This window comes from Schistocerca piceifrons, chromosome 7 (genome assembly GCF_021461385.2).
Source record: "Schistocerca piceifrons isolate TAMUIC-IGC-003096 chromosome 7, iqSchPice1.1, whole genome shotgun sequence".
Lineage (NCBI taxonomy): Eukaryota > Metazoa > Arthropoda > Insecta > Orthoptera > Acrididae > Schistocerca > Schistocerca piceifrons.
The window spans coordinates 487454977-487479915 of NC_060144.1; positions in this window are offsets into that span (position 1 = coordinate 487454977).

Genomic DNA, 24939 nt, shown 5'->3' on the forward strand with positions numbered 1-24939 from the left:
GTGTGGTTGAATTGTTACGATCCCATTGAGTACATTTTTGGAGAAAGGGACATCTGTTGCACCACAGGGCGGGAGGAGGGAACGTAGGACAATGCACTTTCTTTCTTTGGTAAGGATCTTTTTGTGTTTTATACTTTTGGAATTATGGTTTATCATGTTGATTTTAATATGAGCTTCTTCATTTTTGAAACGTATTAATTTTTTTTTCCTCACAGCAGGTCAACTTGTGTGTGGTTGCACAATACAATCCCATTGAGTACATTTCTGGAGAAAGGGACATCTGTTGCACCACAGGGCGGGCGGAGGGAACGTAGCCCAAAACGCTTTCTTTCTTTGGTAAGGATTTTTTTGTGTTTTATACTTTTGGAATTATGGTTTTTCATGTTGATTGTAATATAACCTTTTTCATTTTTGAAACGTACTAACTCGTTTCTTCCTCACAGCAGGTCAACTTGTGTGTGGTTGCAACATTACGATCCCATAGAGCCCATTTTTGGAGAAAGGGACATCTGTAGCACCAAAGGGCGGGAGGAGGGAATGTAGCACGATACATTTTTTTCTTTGGTAAGGTTTTTTTTGTGTTTTATACTTTTGGAATTATGGTTTTTCATGTTGATTTTAAAATGACCTTTTTCATTTTTGAAACGTACTAACTCGTTACTTCCTCACAGCAGGTCAACTCGTGTGTGGTTGCTATGTTACGATCCCATTGAGTACATTTTTGGAGAAAGGGACATCTGTTGCACCACAGGGCGGGAGGAGGGAACGCAGGACAATAAATTTTCTTTCTTTGGTAAGGATCTTTTTGTGTTTTATACTTTTGGAATTATGGTTTTTCATGTTGATCTTAATGTGACCTTTTTCATTTTTGAAACGTACTAATTTCTTTTTCCTTACAGCAGGTCAACTTGTGTGTCGTTCCAACATTTCGATCCCATTGAGTAAATTTTTGCAGAAAGCGACATCAGTTGCACCACAGGGCGGGAAGAGGGAGCGTAGCACGATACATTTTCTTCATTTGGTAAGGATTTTTTTTTGTTTTATACTTTTGGAATTATGGTTTTTCATGTTGATTTTAAAATGACCTTCTTCATGTTTGAAAGGTACCAATTCGTTTCTTCCACACAGCAGGTCAACTTGTGTGTGGTTGCAACATTGAGGTCGCATTGAGTACATTTTTGGAGAAAGGGACATCTGTTGCACCACAGGGGGGGCGGAGGGAACGTAGCACAAAACCTTTTCTTTCTTATGTAAGGATTTTTTTGTGTTTTATACTTTTGGAATTATGGTTTTTCATGTTGATTTTAATATGACCTTTTTCATTTTTGAATCGTACCAACTTGTTTCTTCCTCACAGCAGGTCAACTTGTGCGTGGTTGCAACATTATGATTCCATGGAGCACATTTTTGGAGAAAGGGACATCTGTAGCACCACAGGGCGGGAGGAGGGAATGTAGCACGATACATTTTCTTTCTGTGGTAAGGTTTTTCTTTGTGTTTTATACTTTTGGAAATAAGGTGTTTCATGTTGATTTTAAAATGACCTTTTTCATTTTTGAAACGTGCTAACTCGTTTATTCCTTACAGCAGGTCAACTTGTGTGTGGTTGCAACATTACGTTCCCATTGAGTACATTTTTGGAGAAAGGGACATCTGTTGCACCACGGGAGGCGAGGGGGGGGGGGGGGCGCGGAGGGAACGTAGCACAAAACCTTTTCTTTCTTTGGTAAGGATTTTTTTGTGTTTTATACTTTTGGAATTATGGTCTTTCATGTTGAATTTAATATGACCTTTTTCATTTTTGAATCGTACCAACTTGTTTCTTCCTCACAGCAGGTCAACTTGTGTGTGGTTGCAACATTATGATCGCATGGAGCACATTTTTGGAGTAAGGGACATCTGTAGCACCACAGGGCGGGAGGAGGGAATGTAGCACGATACATTTTCTTTCTGAGGTAAGGTTTTTCCTTGTGTTTTATACTTTTGGAAATAAGGTGTTTCATGTTGATTTTAAAATGACCTTTTTCATTTTTGAAAAGTACTAACTCGTTACTTCCTCACAGCAGGTCAACTTGTGTGTGGTTGCAACATTACGATCCCACGGAGCACAATTTTGGAGAAAGGGACATCTGTTGCACCACAGGGCGGGAGGAGGGAACGTAGGACAATGCATTTTCTTTCTTTGGTAAGGATCTTTTTGTGTTCTATACTTTTGGAATTATGGTTTTTCATGTTGATTTTAAAATGACCTTTTTCATGTTTGAAACGTACTAACTCGTTTCTTCCTCACAGCAGGTCAACTTGTGTGTGGTTGCAACATTACGATCCCATCGAGTACATTTTTAGAGAAAGGGACATCTGTTTCACCACAGGGCGGCGGAGGGAACGTAGCACAAAACCTTTTCTTTCTATGGTAAGGATTTTTTTGTGTTTTATACTTTTGGAATATTGGTATTTCATGTTGATTTTAAAATGACCTTTGTCATGTTTGAAACGTACTAACTCGTTTCTTCCTCACAGCAGGTCAACTTCTGTGTGGTTCCAACATTACGATCCCATTGAGTACATTTTTGGAAAAAGGGACATCTGTTGCACCACAGGGCGGGAGGAGGGAACGTAGCACGTTACATTTTCCTTCTTTGTTAATTTTTTTTTTGTGTTTTATATTTTTGGAATTCTGGTATTTCATGTTGATTTTAAAATGACCTTTTTCATGTTTGGAGTGTACTAACCCATTTTTTCCTCACTGCAGGTCAACTTCTGTGTGGTTCCAACATTACGATCCCATTGAGTACATTTTTGGAAAAAGGGACATCTGTTGCACCACAGGGCGGGAGGAGGGAACGTAGCACGACACATTTTCTTTCTTTGGTAAGGATTTCTTTGTGTTTTATACTTTTGGAATTATGGTTTTTCATGTTGATTTTAAAATGACCTTTTTCATGTTTGAAACGTACCAACTCGTTTCTTCCTTACAGCAGGTCAACTTGTGTGTGGTTGCAACGTTACGATCCCATTGAGTACATTTTTGGAGAAAGGGACATCTGTTGCACCACGGGGCAGGCGGAGGGAACGTAGCACAAAACCTTTTCTTTCTTTGGTAAGGATTTTTTTGTGTTTTATACTTTTGGAATTATGGTTTATCATGTTGATTTTAATATGACCTTTTTCATTATTGAAATGTACTAACTCGTTTCTTCCTCACAGCAGGTCAACTTGTGTGTGGTTGCAACGTTATGATCCCATGGAGAACATTTTTGGAGAAAGGGACATCTGTAGCACCACAGGGTGGGAGGAGGGAATGTAGCACGATACATTTTTTTTCTTTGGTAAGTTTTTTTTTTGTGTTTTACACTTTTGGAAATATGGTTTTTCATGTTGATTTTAAAATGACCTTTTTCATTTTTGAAACATAGTAACTCGTTTTTTCCTTACAGGAGGTCAACTTGTGTGTGGTTGCAACATTACGATCCCATTGCGTACATTTTTGGAGAAAGGGACATCTGTTGCACCACTAGGCGGGAGGAGGGAGCGTAGCACTATACATTTTCTTCGTTTGGTAAGGATTTTTTTGTGTTTTATACTTTTGGAATATTGGTATTTCATGTTGATTTTAAAATGACCTTTGTCATGTTTGAAACGTACTAACTCGTTTCTTCCTCACAGCAGGTCAACTTGTGTGTGGTTCCAACATTACGATCCCATTGAGTACATTTTTGTAAAAAGGGACATCTGTTGCACCACAGGGCGGGAGGAGAGAATGTAGCACGATACATTTTCTTTCTGTGGTAAGGTTTTTCTTTGTGTTTTATACTTTTGGAAATAAGGTGTTTCATGTTGATTTTAAAATGACCTTTTTCATTTTTGAAGAGTAGTAACTCGTTACTTCCTCACAGCAGGTCATCTTGTGTGTGGTTGCAACATTACGATCCCATTGAGTACATTTTTGGAGAAAGGGAAGTCTGTTGCACCACAGGGGGGGGCGGAGGGAACGTAGCACAAAACCTTTTCTTTCTTTGGTAAGGATTTTTTTGTGTTTTATACTTTTGGAATCATGGTTTTTCATGTTGATTTTAATATGACATTTTTAATCATTGAATCGTACCAACTTGTTTCTTCCTCACAGCAGGTCAACTTGTGTGTGGTTGCAACATTATGATCCCATGGAGCACATTTTTGGAGAAAGGGACATCTGTAGCACCACAGGGCGGGAGGAGGGAATGTAGCACGATACATTTTCTTTCTGTGGTAAGGTTTTTCTTTGTGTTTTATACTTTTGGAAATAAGGTGATTCATGTTGATTTTAAAATGACCTTTTTCAAATTTGAAACATACTAACTCGTTTATTCCTCACAGCAGGTCAACTTGTGTGTGGTTGCAACATTATGATCCCATGGAGCACATTTTTGGAGAAAGGGACATCTGTAGCACCACAGGGCAGGGGGAGGGAATGTAGCACGATACATTTTCTTTCTGTGGTAAGGTTTTTCTTTGTGTTTTATACTTTTGGTAATAAGGTGTTTCATGTTGATTTTAAAATGACCTTTTTCATTTTTGAAAAGTACTAACTCGTTACTTCCTCACAGCAGGTCAACTTGTGTGTCGTTCCATATTTACGATCCCATTGAGTACATTTCTGGAGAAAAGGACATCTGTTGCACCACAGGGCGGGAGGAGGGAGCGTAGCACATTACATTTTCATTCTTTGGTAAGGATTTTTTGTGTTTTATACTTTTGGAATGTTGGTATTTCATGTTGATTTTAAAATGACCTTTTTCATGTTTGCAACGTACTAACTTGTTTCTTCCTCACAGCAGGTCAACTTGTGTGTGGTTGCAACATTTCGATCACATTGTGTAAATTTTTGTAGAAAAGGACATAAGTTGATCCACAGGGCGGGAAGAGGGAGCGTAGCATGATACATTTCCTTCATTTGGTAAGGTTTTCATTTTGTTTTATACTTTTGGAATTATGGGTTTTCATGTTGATTTTAATACGACCTTTTTCATTTTTGAAACGTACTAACTCGTTTCTTCCTCACAGCAGGTCAACTTGTGTGTGGTTGCAACATTATGATCCCATGGTGCACATTTTTGGAGAAAGGGACATCTGTAGCACCACAGGGCGGGAGGAGGGAATGTAGCACGATACATTTTCTTTCTTTGGTAAGGTTTTCCTTTGTGTTTCATACTTTTGGAAATATGGTCTTTCTTGTTGATTTTAAAATGACCTTTTTCATTTTTGAAACGTACTAATTTATTTTTCCTTACAGCATGTCAACTTGTGTGTCGCTCCAACATTACGATCACATTGAGTACATTTTTGGACCAAAGGACTTCTGTTGCACCACATGGCGGGCGGAGGGAGCATAGCACGTTACATTTTCATTCTTTGGTAAGGAATTTTTTGTGTTTTATACTTTTGGAATTTTGGTATTTCATGTTGATTTTAAAATGACCTTTTTCATGTTTGGAATGTACTAACTCGTTTTTTGTCACTGCAGGCCAACTTGTGTGTGGTTGCAACATCGCATTGAGTACATTTTTGGAGAAAGGGACATCTGTTGCACCACAGGGCAGGACGAGAGTGCAGAGCACGATACGTTTTCTTTCTTTGGTAAGCATTTTTTTGTGTTTTGTACTTTTGAAATTATGGTTTTACATGTTGATTTTAAAATGACCTTTTTCGTGTTTGAAACGTACTAACTCGTTTCTTCCTCACAGTAGGTCAACTTAAGTGTGGTTGCAACATTTCGATCACATTGAGTAAATTTTTGTAGAAAGGGACATCAGTCGCTCCACAGGGCGGGAGGAGGGAGCGTAGCATGATACATTTCCTTGATTTGGTAAGGATTTCTTTGTGTTTTATACCTTTGGAATTATGGTTTTTCATGTTGATTTTAAAATGACCTTTTTCATGTTTGAAACGTACTAACTCGTTTCTTCCTCACAGCGGGTCAACTAGTGTGTGGTTGCAACATTTCGATCCCATTGAGTAAATTTTTGGAGCAAGGGACATCAGTTGCACCACAGGGCGGGAGGAGGGAGCGTAGCACGATACATTTTCTTCATTTGGTAAGGATATTTTTGTGTTTTATACTTTTGGAATTATGGTTTTTCATGTTGATTTTAAAATGACCTTTTTCATGTTTGAAATGTACCAACTCGTATCTTCCTCACAGCAGGTCAACTTGTGTGTGGTTGCTCAATACAATCCCATTGAGTACATTTCTGGAGAAAGGGACATCTGTTGCACCACAGGGCGGGCGGAGGGAACGTAGCCCAAAACACTTTCTTTCTTTGGTAAGGATTTTTTTGTGTTTTATACTTTTGGAATTATGGTTTTTCATGTTGATTGTAATATAACCTTTTTCATTTTTGAAACGTACTAACTCGTTTCTTCCTCACAGCAGGTCAACTTGTGTGTGGTTGCAACATTATGATCCCATAGAGCCCATTTTTGGAGAAAGGGACATCTGTAGCACCAAAGGGCGGGAGGAGGGAATGTAGCACGATACATTTTTTTTCTTTGGTAAGGTTTTTTTTTTGTGTTTTATACTTTTGGAATTATGGTTTTTCATGTTGATTTTAAAATGACCTTTTTCATTTTTGAAACGTAGTAACTCGTTACTTCCTCACAGCAGGTCAAGTCGTGTGTGGTTGCTATGTTACGATCCCATTGAGTACATTTTTGGAGAAAGGGACATCTGTTACACCACAGGGCGGGAGGAGGGAACGTAGGACAATAAATTTTCTTTCTTTGGTAAGGATCTTTTTGTGTTTTATACTTTTGGAATTATGGTTTTTCATGTTGATCTTAATGTGACCTTTTTCATTTTTGAAACGTACTAATTTCTTTTTCCTTACAGCAGGTCAACTTGTGTGTCGTTCCAACATTTCGATCCCATTGAGTAAATTTTTGCAGAAAGCGACATCAGTTGCACCACAGGGCGGGAAGAGGGAGCGTAGCACGATACATTTTCTTCATTTGGTAAGGATTTTTTTTTGTTTTATACTTTTGGAATTATGGTTTTTCATGTTGATTTTAAAATGACCTTCTTCATATTTGAAAGGTACCAATTCGTTTCTTCCACACAGCAGGTCAACTTGTGTGTGGTTGCAACATTGCGATCGCATTGAGTACATTTTTGGAGAAAGGGACATCTGTTGCACCACGGGGGGCGAGGGGGGGGGGGGGGGGGCGCGGAGGGAACGTAGCACAAAACCTTTTCTTTCTTTGGTAAGGATTTTTTTGTGTTTTATACTTTTGGAATTATGGTCTTTCATGTTGAATTTAATATGACCTTTTCCATTTTTGAATCGTACCAACAAGTTTCTTCCTCACAGCAGGTCAACTTGTCTGTGGTTGCAACATTATGATCGCATGGAGCACATTTTTGGAGAAAGGGACATCTGTAGCACCACAGGGCGGGAGGAGGGAATGTAGCACGATACATTTTCTTTCTGAGGTAAGGTTTTTCCTTGTGTTTTATACTTTTGGAAATAAGGTGTTTCATGTTGATGTTAAAATGACCTTTTTCATTTTTGAAAAGTACTAACTCGTTACTTCCTCACAGCAGGTCAACTTGCGTGTGGTTGCAACATTACGATCCCACGGAGCACAATTTTGGAGAAAGGGACATCTGTTGCACCACAGGGCGGGAGGAGGGAACGTAGGACAATGCATTTTCTTTCTTTGGTAAGGATCTTTTTGTGTTCTATACTTTTGGAATTATGGTTTTTCATGTTGATTTTAAAATGACCTTTTTCATGTTTGAAACGTACTAACTCGTCTCTTCCTCACAGCAGGTCAACTTGTGTGTGGTTGCAACATTACGATCCCATTGAGTACATTTTTAGAGAAAGGGACATCTGTTTCACCACAGGGCGGCGGAGGGAACGTAGCACAAAACCATTTCTTTCTTTGGTAAGGATTTTTTTGTGTTTTATACTTTTGGAATATTGGTATTTCATGTTGATTTTAAAATGACCTTTGTCATGTTTGAAACGTACTAACTCGTTTCTTCCTCACAGCAGGTCAACTTCTGTGTGGTTCCAACATTACGATCCCATTGAGTACATTTTTGGAAAAAGGGACATCTGTTGCACCACAGGGCGGGAGGAGGGAACGTAGCACGTTACATTTTCCTTCTTTGTTAATTTTTTTTTTTGTGTTTTATATTTTTGGAATTCTGGTATTTCATGTTGATTTTAAAATGACCTTTTTCATGTTTGGAGTGTACTAACCCATTTTTTCCTCACTGCAGGCCAACTTCTGTGTTGTTGCAACATTACGATCTCATTGAGTACATTTTTAGAGAAAGGGACAGACATCTGTTGCACCACAGGGCAGGACGAGAGTGTGGAGCACAATACATTTTCTTTCTTTGGTAATCATTTTTTGTGTTTTATACTTTTGGAATTATGGTTTTTCACGTTGATTTTAAAATGACCTTTTTCATGTTTGAAACGTACTAACCCGTTTCTTCCTCACAGCAGGTTAACTTGTGTGTGGTTGCAACATTACGATCCCATGGAGCACATTTTTGGAGAAAGGGACATCTGTTGCACCACAGGGCGGGAGGAGGGAAAGTAGCATGACACATTTTCTTTCTTTTAGTAAGGATTTCTTTGTGTTTTATACTTTTGGAATTATGGTTTTTCATGTTGATTTTAAAATGACCTTTTTCATGTTTGAAACGTACCAACTCGTTTCTTCCTCACAGCAGGTCAACTTGTGTGTGGTTGCAACGTTACGATCCCATTGAGTACATTTTTGGAGAAAGGGACATCTGTTGCACCACAGGGCGGGCGGAGGGAACGTAGCACAAAACCTTTTCTTTCTTTGGTAAGGATTTTTTTGTGTTTTATACTTTTGGAATTATGGTTTATCATGTTGATTTTAATATGACCTTTTTCATTTTTGAAACGTACTAACTCGTTTCTTCCTCACAGCAGGTCAACTTGTGTGTGGTTGCAACGTTATGATCCCATGGAGAACATTTTTGGAGAAAGGGACATCTGTAGCACCACAGGGTGGGAGGAGGGAATGTAGCACGATACATTTTTTTTCTTTGGTAAGTTTTTTTTTTGTGTTTTAAACTTTTGGAAATATGGCTTTTCATGTTGATTTTAAAATGACCTTTTTCATTTTTGAAACGTAGTAACTCGTTTTTTCCTTACAGGAGGTCAACTTGTGTGTGGTTGCAACATTACGATCCCATTGCGTACATTTTTGGAGAAAGGGACATCTGTTGCACCACTAGGCGGGAGGAGGGAGCGTAGCACTATACATTTTCTTCGTTTGGTAAGGATTTTTTTGTGTTTTATACTTTTGGAATATTGGTATTTCATGTTGATTTTAAAATGACCTTTGTCATGTTTGAAACGTACTAACTCGTTTCTTCCTCACAGCAGGTCAACTTGTGTGTGGTTCCAACATTACGATCCCATTGAGTACATTTTTGTAAAAAGGGACATGTGTTGCACCACAGGGCGGGAGGAGAGAATGTAGCACGATACATTTTCTTTCTGTGGTAAGGTTTTTCTTTGTGTTTTATACTTTTGGAAATAAGGTGTTTCATGTTGATTTTGAAATGACCTTTTTCATTTTTGAAGAGTAGTAACTCGTTACTTCCTCACAGCAGGTCATCTTGTGTGTGGTTGCAACATTTCGATCACATTGTGTAAATTTTTGTAGAAAAGGACATAAGTTGATCCACAGGGCGGGAAGAGGGAGCGTAGCATGATACATTTCCTTCATTTGGTAAGGTTTTCATTTTGTTTTATACTTTTGGAATTATGGGTTTTCATGTTGATTTTAATACGACCTTTTTCATTTTTGAAACGTACTAACTCGTTTCTTCCTCACAGCAGGTCAACTTGTGTGTGGTTGCAACATTATGATCCCATGGTGCACATTTTTGGAGAAAGGGACATCTGTAGCACCACAGGGCGGGAGGAGGGAATGTAGCACGATACATTTTCTTTCTTTGGTAAGGTTTTCCTTTGTGTTTCATACTTTTGGAAATATGGTCTTTCTTGTTGATTTTAAAATGACCTTTTTCATTTTTGAAACGTACTAATTTATTTTTCCTTACAGCATGTCAACTTGTGTGTCGCTCCAACATTACGATCACATTGAGTACATTTTTGGACCAAAGGACTTCTGTTGCACCACATGGCGGGCGGAGGGAGCATAGCACGTTACATTTTCATTCTTTGGTAAGGAATTTTTTGTGTTTTATACTTTTGGAATTTTGGTATTTCATGTTGATTTTAAAATGACCTTTTTCATGTTTGGAATGTACTAACTCGTTTTTTGTCACTGCAGGCCAACTTGTGTGTGGTTGCAACATCGCATTGAGTAAATTTTTGGAGAAAGGGACATCTGTTGCACCACAGGGCAGGACGAGAGTGCAGAGCACGATACGTTTTCTTTCTTTGGTAAGCATTTTTTTGTGTTTTGTACTTTTGAAATTATGGTTTTACATGTTGATTTTAAAATGACCTTTTTCGTGTTTGAAACGTACTAACTCGTTTCTTCCTCACAGTAGGTCAACTTAAGTGTGGTTGCAACATTTCGATCACATTGAGTAAATTTTTGTAGAAAGGGACATCAGTCGCTCCACAGGGCGGGAGGAGGGAGCGTAGCATGATACATTTCCTTGATTTGGTAAGGATTTCTTTGTGTTTTATACCTTTGGAATTATGGTTTTTCATGTTGATTTTAAAATGACCTTTTTCATGTTTGAAACGTACTAACTCGTTTCTTCCTCACAGCGGGTCAACTAGTGTGTGGTTGCAACATTTCGATCCCATTGAGTAAATTTTTGGAGCAAGGGACATCAGTTGCACCACAGGGCGGGAGGAGGGAGCGTAGCACGATACATTTTCTTCATTTGGTAAGGATATTTTTGTGTTTTATACTTTTGGAATTATGGTTTTTCATGTTGATTTTAAAATGACCTTTTTCATGTTTGAAATGTACCAACTCGTATCTTCCTCACAGCAGGTCAACTTGTGTGTGGTTGCTCAATACAATCCCATTGAGTACATTTCTGGAGAAAGGGACATCTGTTGCACCACAGGGCGGGCGGAGGGAACGTAGCCCAAAACACTTTCTTTCTTTGGTAAGGATTTTTTTGTGTTTTATACTTTTGGAATTATGGTTTTTCATGTTGATTGTAATATAACCTTTTTCATTTTTGAAACGTACTAACTCGTTTCTTCCTCACAGCAGGTCAACTTGTGTGTGGTTGCAACATTATGATCCCATAGAGCCCATTTTTGGAGAAAGGGACATCTGTAGCACCAAAGGGCGGGAGGAGGGAATGTAGCACGATACATTTTTTTTCTTTGGTAAGGTTTTTTTTTGTGTTTTATACTTTTGGAATTATGGTTTTTCATGTTGATTTTAAAATGACCTTTTTCATTTTTGAAACGTAGTAACTCGTTACTTCCTCACAGCAGGTCAAGTCGTGTGTGGTTGCTATGTTACGATCCCATTGAGTACATTTTTGGAGAAAGGGACATCTGTTACACCACAGGGCGGGAGGAGGGAACGTAGGACAATAAATTTTCTATCTTTGGTAAGGATCTTTTTGTGTTTTATACTTTTGGAATTATGGTTTTTCATGTTGATCTTAATGTGACCTTTTTCATTTTTGAAACGTACTAATTTCTTTTTCCTTACAGCAGGTCAACTTGTGTGTCGTTCCAACATTTCGATCCCATTGAGTAAATTTTTGCAGAAAGCGACATCAGTTGCACCACAGGGCGGGAAGAGGGAGCGTAGCACGATACATTTTCTTCATTTGGTAAGGATTTTTTTTTGTTTTATACTTTTGGAATTATGGTTTTTCATGTTGATTTTAAAATGACCTTCTTCATATTTGAAAGGTACCAATTCGTTTCTTCCACACAGCAGGTCAACTTGTGTGTGGTTGCAACATTGCGATCGCATTGAGTACATTTTTGGAGAAAGGGACATCTGTTGCACCACGGGGGGCGAGGGGGGGGGGGGGGGGGGCGCGGAGGGAACGTAGCACAAAACCTTTTCTTTCTTTGGTAAGGATTTTTTTGTGTTTTATACTTTTGGAATTATGGTCTTTCATGTTGAATTTAATATGACCTTTTCCATTTTTGAATCGTACCAACAAGTTTCTTCCTCACAGCAGGTCAACTTGTCTGTGGTTGCAACATTATGATCGCATGGAGCACATTTTTGGAGAAAGGGACATCTGTAGCACCACAGGGCGGGAGGAGGGAATGTAGCACGATACATTTTCTTTCTGAGGTAAGGTTTTTCCTTGTGTTTTATACTTTTGGAAATAAGGTGTTTCATGTTGATGTTAAAATGACCTTTTTCATTTTTGAAAAGTACTAACTCGTTACTTCCTCACAGCAGGTCAACTTGCGTGTGGTTGCAACATTACGATCCCACGGAGCACAATTTTGGAGAAAGGGACATCTGTTGCACCACAGGGCGGGAGGAGGGAACGTAGGACAATGCATTTTCTTTCTTTGGTAAGGATCTTTTTGTGTTCTATACTTTTGGAATTATGGTTTTTCATGTTGATTTTAAAATGACCTTTTTCATGTTTGAAACGTACTAACTCGTCTCTTCCTCACAGCAGGTCAACTTGTGTGTGGTTGCAACATTACGATCCCATTGAGTACATTTTTAGAGAAAGGGACATCTGTTTCACCACAGGGCGGCGGAGGGAACGTAGCACAAAACCATTTCTTTCTTTGGTAAGGATTTTTTTGTGTTTTATACTTTTGGAATATTGGTATTTCATGTTGATTTTAAAATGACCTTTGTCATGTTTGAAACGTACTAACTCGTTTCTTCCTCACAGCAGGTCAACTTCTGTGTGGTTCCAACATTACGATCCCATTGAGTACATTTTTGGAAAAAGGGACATCTGTTGCACCACAGGGCGGGAGGAGGGAACGTAGCACGTTACATTTTCCTTCTTTGTTAATTTTTTTTTTGTGTTTTATATTTTTGGAATTCTGGTATTTCATGTTGATTTTAAAATGACCTTTTTCATGTTTGGAGTGTACTAACCCATTTTTTCCTCACTGCAGGCCAACTTCTGTGTTGTTGCAACATTACGATCTCATTGAGTACATTTTTAGAGAAAGGGACAGACATCTGTTGCACCACAGGGCAGGACGAGAGTGTGGAGCACAATACATTTTCTTTCTTTGGTAATCATTTTTTGTGTTTTATACTTTTGGAATTATGGTTTTTCACGTTGATTTTAAAATGACCTTTTTCATGTTTGAAACGTACTAACCCGTTTCTTCCTCACAGCAGGTTAACTTGTGTGTGGTTGCAACATTACGATCCCATGGAGCACATTTTTGGAGAAAGGGACATCTGTTGCACCACAGGGCGGGAGGAGGGAAAGTAGCATGACACATTTTCTTTCTTTTAGTAAGGATTTCTTTGTGTTTTATACTTTTGGAATTATGGTTTTTCATGTTGATTTTAAAATGACCTTTTTCATGTTTGAAACGTACCAACTCGTTTCTTCCTCACAGCAGGTCAACTTGTGTGTGGTTGCAACGTTACGATCCCATTGAGTACATTTTTGGAGAAAGGGACATCTGTTGCACCACAGGGCGGGCGGAGGGAACGTAGCACAAAACCTTTTCTTTCTTTGGTAAGGATTTTTTTGTGTTTTATACTTTTGGAATTATGGTTTATCATGTTGATTTTAATATGACCTTTTTCATTTTTGAAACGTACTAACTCGTTTCTTCCTCACAGCAGGTCAACTTGTGTGTGGTTGCAACGTTATGATCCCATGGAGAACATTTTTGGAGAAAGGGACATCTGTAGCACCACAGGGTGGGAGGAGGGAATGTAGCACGATACATTTTTTTTCTTTGGTAAGTTTTTTTTTTGTGTTTTAAACTTTTGGAAATATGGCTTTTCATGTTGATTTTAAAATGACCTTTTTCATTTTTGAAACGTAGTAACTCGTTTTTTCCTTACAGGAGGTCAACTTGTGTGTGGTTGCAACATTACGATCCCATTGCGTACATTTTTGGAGAAAGGGACATCTGTTGCACCACTAGGCGGGAGGAGGGAGCGTAGCACTATACATTTTCTTCGTTTGGTAAGGATTTTTTTGTGTTTTATACTTTTGGAATATTGGTATTTCATGTTGATTTTAAAATGACCTTTGTCATGTTTGAAACGTACTAACTCGTTTCTTCCTCACAGCAGGTCAACTTGTGTGTGGTTCCAACATTACGATCCCATTGAGTACATTTTTGTAAAAAGGGACATGTGTTGCACCACAGGGCGGGAGGAGAGAATGTAGCACGATACATTTTCTTTCTGTGGTAAGGTTTTTCTTTGTGTTTTATACTTTTGGAAATAAGGTGTTTCATGTTGATTTTGAAATGACCTTTTTCATTTTTGAAGAGTAGTAACTCGTTACTTCCTCACAGCAGGTCATCTTGTGTGTGGTTGCAACATTACGATCCCATTGAGTACATTTTTGGAGAAAGGGAAGTCTGTTGCACCACAGGGGGGGGCGGAGGGAACGTAGCACAAAACCTTTTCTTTCTTTGGTAAGGATTTTTTTGTGTTTTATACTTTTGGAATCATGGTTTTTCATGTTGATTTTAATATGGCCTTTTTAATTATTGAATCGTACCAACTTGTTTCTTCCTCACAGCAGGTCAACTTGTGTGTGGTTGCAACATTATGATCACATGGAGCACATTTTTGGAGAAAGGGACATCTGTAGCACCACAGGGCGGGAGGAGGGAATGTAGCACGATACATTTTCTTTCTGTGGTAAGGTTTTTCTTTGTGTTTTATACTTTTGGAAATAAGGTGATTCATGTTGATTTTAAAATGACCTTTTTCAAATTTGAAACATACTAACTCGTTTATTCCTCACAGCAGGTCAACTTGTGTGTGGTTGCAACATTATGATCCCATGGAGCACATTTTTGGAGAAAGGGACATCTGTAGCACCACAGGGCGGGGGGAGGGAATGTAGCACGATACATTTTCTTTCTGTGGTAAGGTTTTTCTTTGTGTTTTATACTTTTGGTAATAAGGTATTTCATGTTGATTTTAAAATGACCTTTTTCATTTTTGAAAAGTACTAACTCGTTACTTCCTCACAGCAGGTCAACTTGTGTGTCGTTCCATATTTACGATCCCATTGAGTACATTTCTGGAGAAAAGGACATCTGTTGCACCACAGGGCGGGAGGAGGGAGCGTAGCACATTACATTTTCATTCTTTGGTAAGGATTTTTTGTGTTTTATACTTTCGGAATGTTGGTATTTCATGTTGATTTTAAAATGACCTTTTTCATGTTTGCAACGTACTAACTTGTTTCTTCCTCACAGCAGGTCAACTTGTGTGTGGTTGCAACATTTCGATCACATTGAGTAAATTTTTGTAGAAAAGGACATAAGTTGCTCCACAGGGCGGGAAGAGGGAGCGTAGCATGATACATTTCCTTCATTTGGTAAGGATTTCATTTTGTTTTATACTTTTGGAATTATGGGTTTTCATGTTGATTTTAATACGACCTTTTTCATTTTTGAAACGTACTAACTCGTTTCTTCCTCACAGCAGGTCAACTTGTGTGTGGTTGCAACATTATGATCCCATGGTGCACATTTTTGGAGAAAGGGACATCTGTAGCACCACAGGGCGGGAGGAGGGAATGTAGCACGATACATTTTCTTTCTTTGGTAAGGTTTTCCTTTGTGTTTCATACTTTTGGAAATATGGTCTTTCTTGTTGATTTTAAAATGACCTTTTTCATTTTTGAAACGTACTAATTTATTTTTCCTTACAGCATGTCAACTTGTGTGTCGCTCCAACATTACGATCCCATTGAGTACATTTTTGGACCAAAGGACTTCTGTTGCACCACATGGCGGGCGGAGGGAGCATAGCACGTTACATTTTCATTCTTTGGTAAGGAATTTTTTGTGTTTTATACTTTTGGAATTTTGGTATTTCATGTTGATTTTAAAATGACCTTTTTCATGTTTGGAATGTACTAACTCGTTTTTTGTCACTGCAGGCCAACTTGTGTGTGGTTGCAACATCGCATTGAGTACATTTTTGGAGAAAGGGACATCTGTTGCACCACAGGGCAGGACGAGAGTGCAAAGCACGATACGTTTTCTTTCTTTGGTAAGCATTTTTTTGTGTTTTGTACTTTTGAAATTATGGTTTTACATGTTGATTTTAAAATGACCTTTTTCGTGTTTGAAACGTACTAACTCGTTTCTTCCTCACAGCAGGTCAACTTAAGTGTGGTTGCAACATTTCGATCACATTGAGTAAATTTTTGTAGAAAGGGACATCAGTCGCTCAACAGGGCGGGAGGAGGGAGCGTAGCATGATACATTTCCTTCATTTGGTAAGGATTTCTTTGTGTTTTATACTTTTGGAATTATGGTTTTTCATGTTGATTTTAAAATGACCTTTTTTATGTTTGAAACGTACCAACTCGTTTCTTCCTCACAGCAGGTCAACTTGTGTGTGGTTGCAACATTACGATCCCATTGAGTACATTTTTGGAGAAAGGGACATGTGTTGCCCCACAGGGCGGGCGGAGGGAACGTAGCACAAAACCTCTTCTTTCTTTGGTACGGATTCTTTGTGTTTTACACTTTTGAAATTATGGTTTTTCATGTCGATTATAAAATGACCTTTTTCATTTTTGAAACGTACTAACTCGTTTCTTCCTCACAGCAGGTCAACTTGTGTGTGGTTGCAACGTTATGATCCCATGGAGAACATTTTTGGAGAAAGGGACATCTGTAGCACCACAGGGTGGGAGGAGGGAATGTAGCACGACACATTTTCTTTCTTTGGTAAGTTTTTTCTTTGTGTTTTACACTTTTGGAAATATGGTTTTTCATGTTGAATTTAAAATGACCTTTTTCATTTTTGAAACGTACTAACTCGTTTATTCCTCACAGCAGGTCAACTTGTGTGTGGTTGCAACATTATGATCCAATGGAGCACATTTTTGGAGAACGGGACATCTGTAGCACCACAGGGCGGGAGGAGGGAATGTAGCACGATACATTTTCTTTCTGTGGTAAGGTTTTTCTTTGTGTTTTATACTTTTGGTAATAAGGTGTTTCATGTTGATTTTAAAATGACCTTTTTCATTTTTGAAAAGTACTAACTCGTTACATCCTCACAGCAGGTCAACTTGTGTGTCGTTCCAACTTTACGATCCCATTGAGTACATTTCTGGAGAAAAGGACATCTGTTGCACCACAGGGCGGGAGGAGGGAGCGTAGCACGTTATATTTTCATTCTTTGGTAAGGATTTTTTGTGTTTTATACTTTTGGAATGTTGGTATTTCATGTTGATTTTAAAATGACCTTTTTCATGTTTGCAACGTACTAACTCGTTTCTTCCTCACAGCAGGTCAACTTGTGTGTGGTTCCAACATTACGATCCCATGGAGCACATTTTAGGAGAAAGGGACATCTGTTGCACCACAGGGCGGGAGGAAAGGACGTAGCACGATACATTTTCTTTCTTTGGTAAGGATTTTTTTGTGTTTTATACTTTTGGAATTATGGTTTTTCATGTTGATTTTAATATGGCCTTTTTCATTTTTGAAACGTACTAACTCGTTTCTTCCTCGCAGTGTTGTGTGTGGTTGCAACTTTACGGCCCATGGAGCACATTTTTGGAGATAGGGACATCTGTTGCACCACAGGGCAGGACGAGGGAGCGTTGCACGATACATTTTCTGTCCTTGGTAAGGATTTTTTTGTCTTTTATACTTTTGGAAATTTGGTATTTCATGTTGATTTTAAAATGACCTATTTCATTTTTGAAACGTACTAACTCATTTTTTCCTTACAGCAGGTCAACCTGTGTGTGGTTGCAACATTACGATCAAATTGAGTACATTTTTGGAGAAAGGGACATCTGTTGCACCACAGGGCAGGAAGAGAGTGCGGAGCACGATACATATTCTTTCTTTGCTAAGCATTTTTTTGTGTTTTATATTTTTGGAATTATGGTTCTTCATGTTGATTTTAAAATGACCTTTTTCATGTTTGAAACGTACTAACTCGTTTCGTCCTCACAGCAGGCAACTTGTGTGTGGTTGCAACAATACGATCCCATGGAGCACATTTTTGGAGAAAGGGACATCTGTTGCACCACAGGGCGGGAGGAGGGAACGTAGCACGATACATTTTCTATCTTTGGTAAGAATTTTCTTGTGTTTTATACTTTTGGAATTATGGTTTTTCATGTTGATTTTAAAATGACCTTTTTCATGTTTGGAATGTACTAACTCGTTTCTTCTTCACAGCAGGTCAACTTGTGTGTGGTTGCAACGTTATGATCCCATGGAGAACATTTTTGGAGAACGGGACATCTGTAGCACCACAGGGTGGGAGGAGGGAATGTAGCACGACACATTTTCTTTCTTTGGTAAGTTTTTTCTTTGTGGTTTACACTTTTGGAAATATGGTTTTTCATGTTGATTTTAAAATGACCTTTTTCATTTTTGAAACGTACTAACTCGTTTATTCCTCACAGCAGGTCAACTTGTGTGTGGTTGCAATATTATGATCCAATGGAGCACATTTTTGGAGAACGGGACATCTGTAGCACCACAGGGCGGGAGGAGGGAATGTAGCACGATACATTTTCTTTCTGTGGTAAGGTTTTTCTTTGTGTTTTATACTTTTGGTAATAAGGTGTTTTATGTTGATTTTAAAATGACCTTTTTCATTTTTGAAAAGTACTAACTCGTTACTTCCTCACAGCAGGTCAACTTGTGTGTCGTTCCAACTTTACGATCCCATTGAGTACATTTCTGGAGAAAAGGACATCTGTTGCACCACAGGGCGGGAGGAGGGAGCGTAGCACGTTATATTTTCATTCTTTGGTAAGGATTTTTTGTGTTTTATACTTTTGGAATGTTGGTATTTCATGTTGATTTTAAAATGACCTTTTTCATGTTTGCAACGTACTAACTCGTTTCTTCCTCACAGCAGGTCAACTTGTGTGTGGTTCCAACATTACGATCCCATGGAGCACATTTTAGGAGAAAGGGACATCTGTTGCACCACAGGGCGGGAGGAAGGAACTTAGCACGATACATTTTCTTTCTTTGGTAAGGATTTTATTGTGTTTTATACTTTTGGAATTATGGTTTTTCATGTTGATTTTAATATGACCTTTTCCATTTTTGAAACGTACTAACTAGTTTCTTCCTCACAGTGTTATGTGTGGTTGCAACTTTACGGTCCCATGGAGCACATTTTTGGAGAAAGGGACATCTGTTGCACCACAGGGCGGGAGGAAGGAACGTAGCACGATACATTTTCTTTCTTTGGTAAGGATTTTTTTGTGTTTTATACTTTCGGAATTTTGGTATATCATGTTGATTTCAAAATGACCTTTTTCATGTTTCAAACGTACAAACTCTTTTCTTCCTCACTGCAGTTCAACCTGTGTGTGGTTGCTACATTACGATCCCATTGAGCACAATTTTGGAGAAAGGGACATCTGTTGCACCACAGGGCGGGAAGAGGGAGCTTAGCACGATACATTTTCTTTCGTTGGTAAGGATTTTTTTGTGTTTCATACTTTTGGAATTATTGTTTTTCATGTTGATTTTAAAATGGCCTTTTTCATTTTTGAATCGTACTAATTTTTTTTTTCCTTACAGCAGGTCAACTTGTGTGTGGTTCCAACATTACGATCCCATTGAGTACATTTTTGGAGAAAGGGACATCTGTAGCACCACAGGGCGGGAGGAGGGAACGTGGCACGATACATTTTCTTTCTTCGGTAAGTTTTTTTTGTGTTTTATACTTTTGGAATTATGGTTTTTCATGTTGATTTTAAAATGACCTTTTTTATTTTTGAATCGTACTAACTCGTATTTTCCTTACTGCAGGTCACCATGAGTGTGGTTGCAACATTACGATCCCATTGAGTACATTTTTGGAGAAAGGGACATCTGTTGCACCACAGGGCGGGAAGAGGGAGCGTAGCACGATACATTTTCGTTCTTTGGTAAGGATTCTTTTGTGTTTTATACTTTTGGAATTATGGTGTTTCATGTTGATTTTTAAAATGACCTTTTTCATGTTTGATACGTACTAACTCGTTTCTTCCTCACAGCAGGTCAACTTGTTTGTGCTTGCAACATTACGGTCAAATGGAGCACATTTTTGGAGATAGGGACATCTGTTGCACCACAGGGAGGGACGAGGGAGCATAGCACGATTCATTTTCTATCTTTGGTAAGGATTTTTTTGTGTTTTATACTTTTGGATATTTGGTATTTCATGTTGATTTTAAAATGACCTTTTTCAATTTTGAAACGTACTAACTCATTTTTTCCTTACAGCAGGTCAACCTGTGTGTGGTTGCGACATTACGATCAAATTGAGTACATTTTTGGAGAGAGGGACATCTGTTGCACCACAGGGCAGGAAGAGAGTGCGGAGCACGATACATATTCTTTCTTTGGTAAGCATTTTTTTGTGTTTTATATTTTTGGAATTATGGTTCTTCATGTTGATTTTAAAATGACCTTTTTCATGTTTGAAACGTACTAACTCGTTTCGTCCTCACAGCAGGCAACTTGTGTGTGGTTGCAACAATATGATCCCATGGAGCACATTTTTGCAGAAAGGGACATCTGTTGCACCACAGGGCGGGAGGAGGGAACGTAGCACGATACATTTTCTATCTTTGGTAACAATTTTCTTGTGTTATATACTTTTGGAATTATGGTTTTTCATGTTGATTTTAAGATGGCCTTTTTCATGTTTGGAATGTACTAACTCGCCTTTTCCTCGCTGCAGGCCAACTTGTATGTGGTTGCAACATTACGATCCCACTGAGTACAGTTTTGGAGAAAGTGACATCTGTTGCACCACAGGGCAGGAGGAGGGAGCGTAGCACGATACATTTTCTTTCTTTGGTAAGGATTTTTTTGTGTTTTATACTTTTGGAATTTTGGTGTTTCATGTTGATTTAAAATGACCTTTTTCATGTTTGAAACATACTAACTCGTTTCTTCCTCACAACAGGTCAACTTGTGTGGTTGCAACATTACGATCCCATGGAGCACATTTTTGGAGATAGGGACATCTGCTGCACCACAGGGCGGGAGGAGGGAGCGTAGCACGATAAATTTCCTTTCTTTGGTAAGGATTTTTTTGTGTATTATACTTTTGGAAGTTTCGTATTTCATGTTGTTTTTAAAATGACCTTTTTCATGTTTGAAACGTACTAACTCGTTTCTTCGTCACAGCAGGTCAACTTCTGTGTGCTTGCAACATTATGATCCCATGGAGCACATTTTTGGAGAAAGGGACATCTGTTGCACCACAGGGCGGGAGGAGGGAGCGTAGCACGATACATTTTCTTTCTTTGGTAAGGATTTTTTTGTGTTTTATACTTTTGGAATTTTGGTATATCATGTTTATTTCAAAATGACCTTTTCATGTTTCAAACGTACTAACTCTTTTCTTCTTCACTGCAGGTCAACTTTTGTGTGGTTGCAACATTACGATTCCATTGAGCACAACTTTGGAGAAAGGGACATCTGTTGCACCACAGGGCGGGAGGAGGGAACGTAGGATCATACATTTTCTTTCGTTGGTAAGGATTTTTTTGTGTTTTATACTTTTGGAATTATGGTTTTTCATGTTGATTTTAAAATGACCTTTTTCATTTTTGAACCATACTAATTTTTTTTTCCTTACTGCAGGTCTACTTGTGTGTGGTTCCAACATTACGATCCCATTGAGTACACTTTTGGAGAAAGTGACATCTGTAGCACCACAGGGCAGGAGGAGGGAACGTGGCACGATACATTTTCTTTCTTTGGTAAATTTTTTTTTTGCGATTTATACTTTTGGATTTATGGTTTCTCATGTTGATTTTAAAGAGACATTTTTAATTTTTGAAATGTACTAACTCCTATTTTCCTTACTGCAGGTCACCTTGAGTGTGGTTGCAACATTACGTTCCAATTGAGTACATTTTTGGAGAAAGGGACATCTGTTGCACCACAGGGCGGGAGGAGGGAGCGTAGCACGATACATTTTCTTTCTTTGGTAAGGATTTTTTTGTGTTTTATACTTTTGGAATTTTGGTATTTCATGTTGATTTCTAAATGACCTTTTTCATGTTTCAAACGTACTAACTCTTTTCTTCCTCACTGCAGGTCAACTAGTGTGTGTTTGCAACATTAAGAACCCATTGAGCACAAGTTTGGAGAAAGGGACATCTGTTGCACCACAGGGCGGGAGGAGGGAACGTAGGACGATACATTGTCTTTCGTTGGTAAGGATTTTTTTGTGTTTTATACTTTTGGAATTATGGTTTTTCATGTTGATTTTAAAATGACCTTTTTCATTTTTGAACCGTACTAATTTTTTTTTTCCTTACAGCAGGTCAACTTGTGTGTGGTTGCAACATTACGATCCCATTGAGTACATTTGTGGAGAAAGGGACATCCGTTGCACCACAGGGCGGGAGGAGGGAGCGTAGCACGATACATTTTCTTTCTTTGGTAAGGATTTTTTTGTGTTTTATACTTTTGGTATTTTGGTATTTCATGTTGATATCAAAATGACCTTTTTCATGTTTCAAACGTACTAACTCTTTTCTTCCTCACTGCAGGTCGACTTGTGTGTGGTTGCAACATTACGATCCCATTGAGCACAATTTTGGAGAAAGGGACATCTGTTGCACCACAGGGCGGGAGGAGGGAACGTAGGACGATACATTTTCTTTCGTTGGTAATGATTTTTTTGTGTTTTATGCTTTTGGAATTATGGTTTTTCATGTTGATTTTAAAATGACTTTTTTCATTTTTGAACCGTACTAATTTTTTTTTCCTTACAGCAGGTCAAAATGTGTGTGGTTCCAACATTACGATCCCATTGAGTACATTTTTGGAGAAAGGGACATCTGTAGCACGACAGGGCGGGAGGAGGGAAGGTGGCACGATACATTTTCTTTCTTTGGTAATTTTTTTTTTGTGTTTTATACTTTTGGAATGATGGTTCTTCATATTGATTTTAAAATGACCTTTTTTATATTTGAAACGTACTAACTCGTTTCTTCCTCACAGCAGGCAACTTGTGTGTGGTTGCAACATTACGATCCCATTGAGTACAGTTTTGGAGAAGGTGACATCTGTTGCACCACAGGGCAGGAGGAGGGAGCGTAGCACGATACATTTTCTCTCCTTGGTAAGGATTTTTTAGTGTTTTTATAATTTTGGAATTTTGGTGTTTCATGTTGATTTAAAATGACCTTTTTCATGTTTGAAACGTACTAACTCGTTTCTTCCTCACAACAGGTCAACTTGTGTGGTTGCAACATTACGATCCCATGAAGCACATTTTTGGAGATAGGGGCATCTGCTGCACGAAAGGGCAGGAAGAGGGTGCGGAGCACGATACATATTCTTTCTTTGGTAAGCATTTTTTTGTGTTTTATACTTTTGGAATTATGGTTGTTCATATTGATTTTAAAATGACCTTTTTTTATGTTTGAAACGTACTAACTCGTTTCTTCCTCACAGCAGGCAACTTGTGTGTGGTTGCAACAATACGATCCCATGGAGCACATTTTTGGAGAAAGGGACATCTGTTGCACCACAGGGCAGGAAGGGAGTGCAGAGCACGATACATATTCTTTCTTTGGTAAGCATTTTTTTGTGTTTTATACATTTGGAATTATGGTTCTTCATATTGATTTTAAAATGACCTTTTTTATATTTGAAATGTACTAACTCGTTTCTTCCTCACAGCAGGGAACTTGTGTGTGGTTGCAACAGTACGATCCCATGGAGCACATTTTTGGGGAAAGGGACATCTGTTGCACCACAGGGCGGGATGAGGGAGCGAAGTACGATACATTTTCATTCTTTGTTAAGGATTCTTTTGTGTTTTATACTTTTGGAATTTTGGTGTTTCATGTTGATTTTAAAATGGCCTTTTTCATGTTAGAAACGTACTAACTCGTTTCTTCCTCACAGCAGGTCAAATTGTGTGTGGTTGCAACATTACGTTTAAATGGAGCACATTTTTGGAGATAGGGACATCTGTTGCACCACAGGGCAGGAAGAGAGTGCGGAGCACGATACATATTCTTTCTTTGGTAAGCATTTTTTTGTGTGTTATACTTTTGGAATTATGGTTCTTCATATTGATTTTAAAATGACCTTTTTTATGTTTGAAACGTACTAACTCGTTTCTTCCTCACAGCAGGCAACTTGTGTGTGGTTGCAAAAATACGATCCCATGGAGCACATTTTTGGAGAAAGGGACATCTGTTGCACCACAGGGCGGGAGGAGCTAACGTAGCACGATACATATTCTTTCTTTGGTAAGCATTTTTTTGTGTTTTATACTTTTGGAATTATGGTTTTTCATGTTGATTTTTAAATGACCTTTTTCATGTTTGGAATGTACTAACTCGCCCTTTCCTCGCTGCAGGCCAACTTGTGTGTGGTTGCAACATTACGATCCCATTGAGTACAGTTTTGGAGAAAGTGACATCTGTTGCACCACAGGGCGGGAAGAGGGAGCGTAGTACGATACATTTTCATTCTTTGTTAAGGATTCTTTTGTGTTTTATACTTTTGGAATTTTGGTGTTTCATGTTGATTTAAAATGACCTTTTTCATGTTTGAAACGTACTAACCCGTTTCTTCCTCACAACAGGTCAACTTGTGTGGTTGCAACATTACGATCCCATGGAGCACATTTTTGGAGATAGGGACATCTGCTGCACCACAGGGCGGGAGGAGGGAGCGTAGCACGATACATTTTCTTTCTTTGGCAAGGATTTTTTTGTGTTTCATACTTTTTGAATTTTGGTATTTCATGTTGATTTTAAAATGACCTTTTTCATGT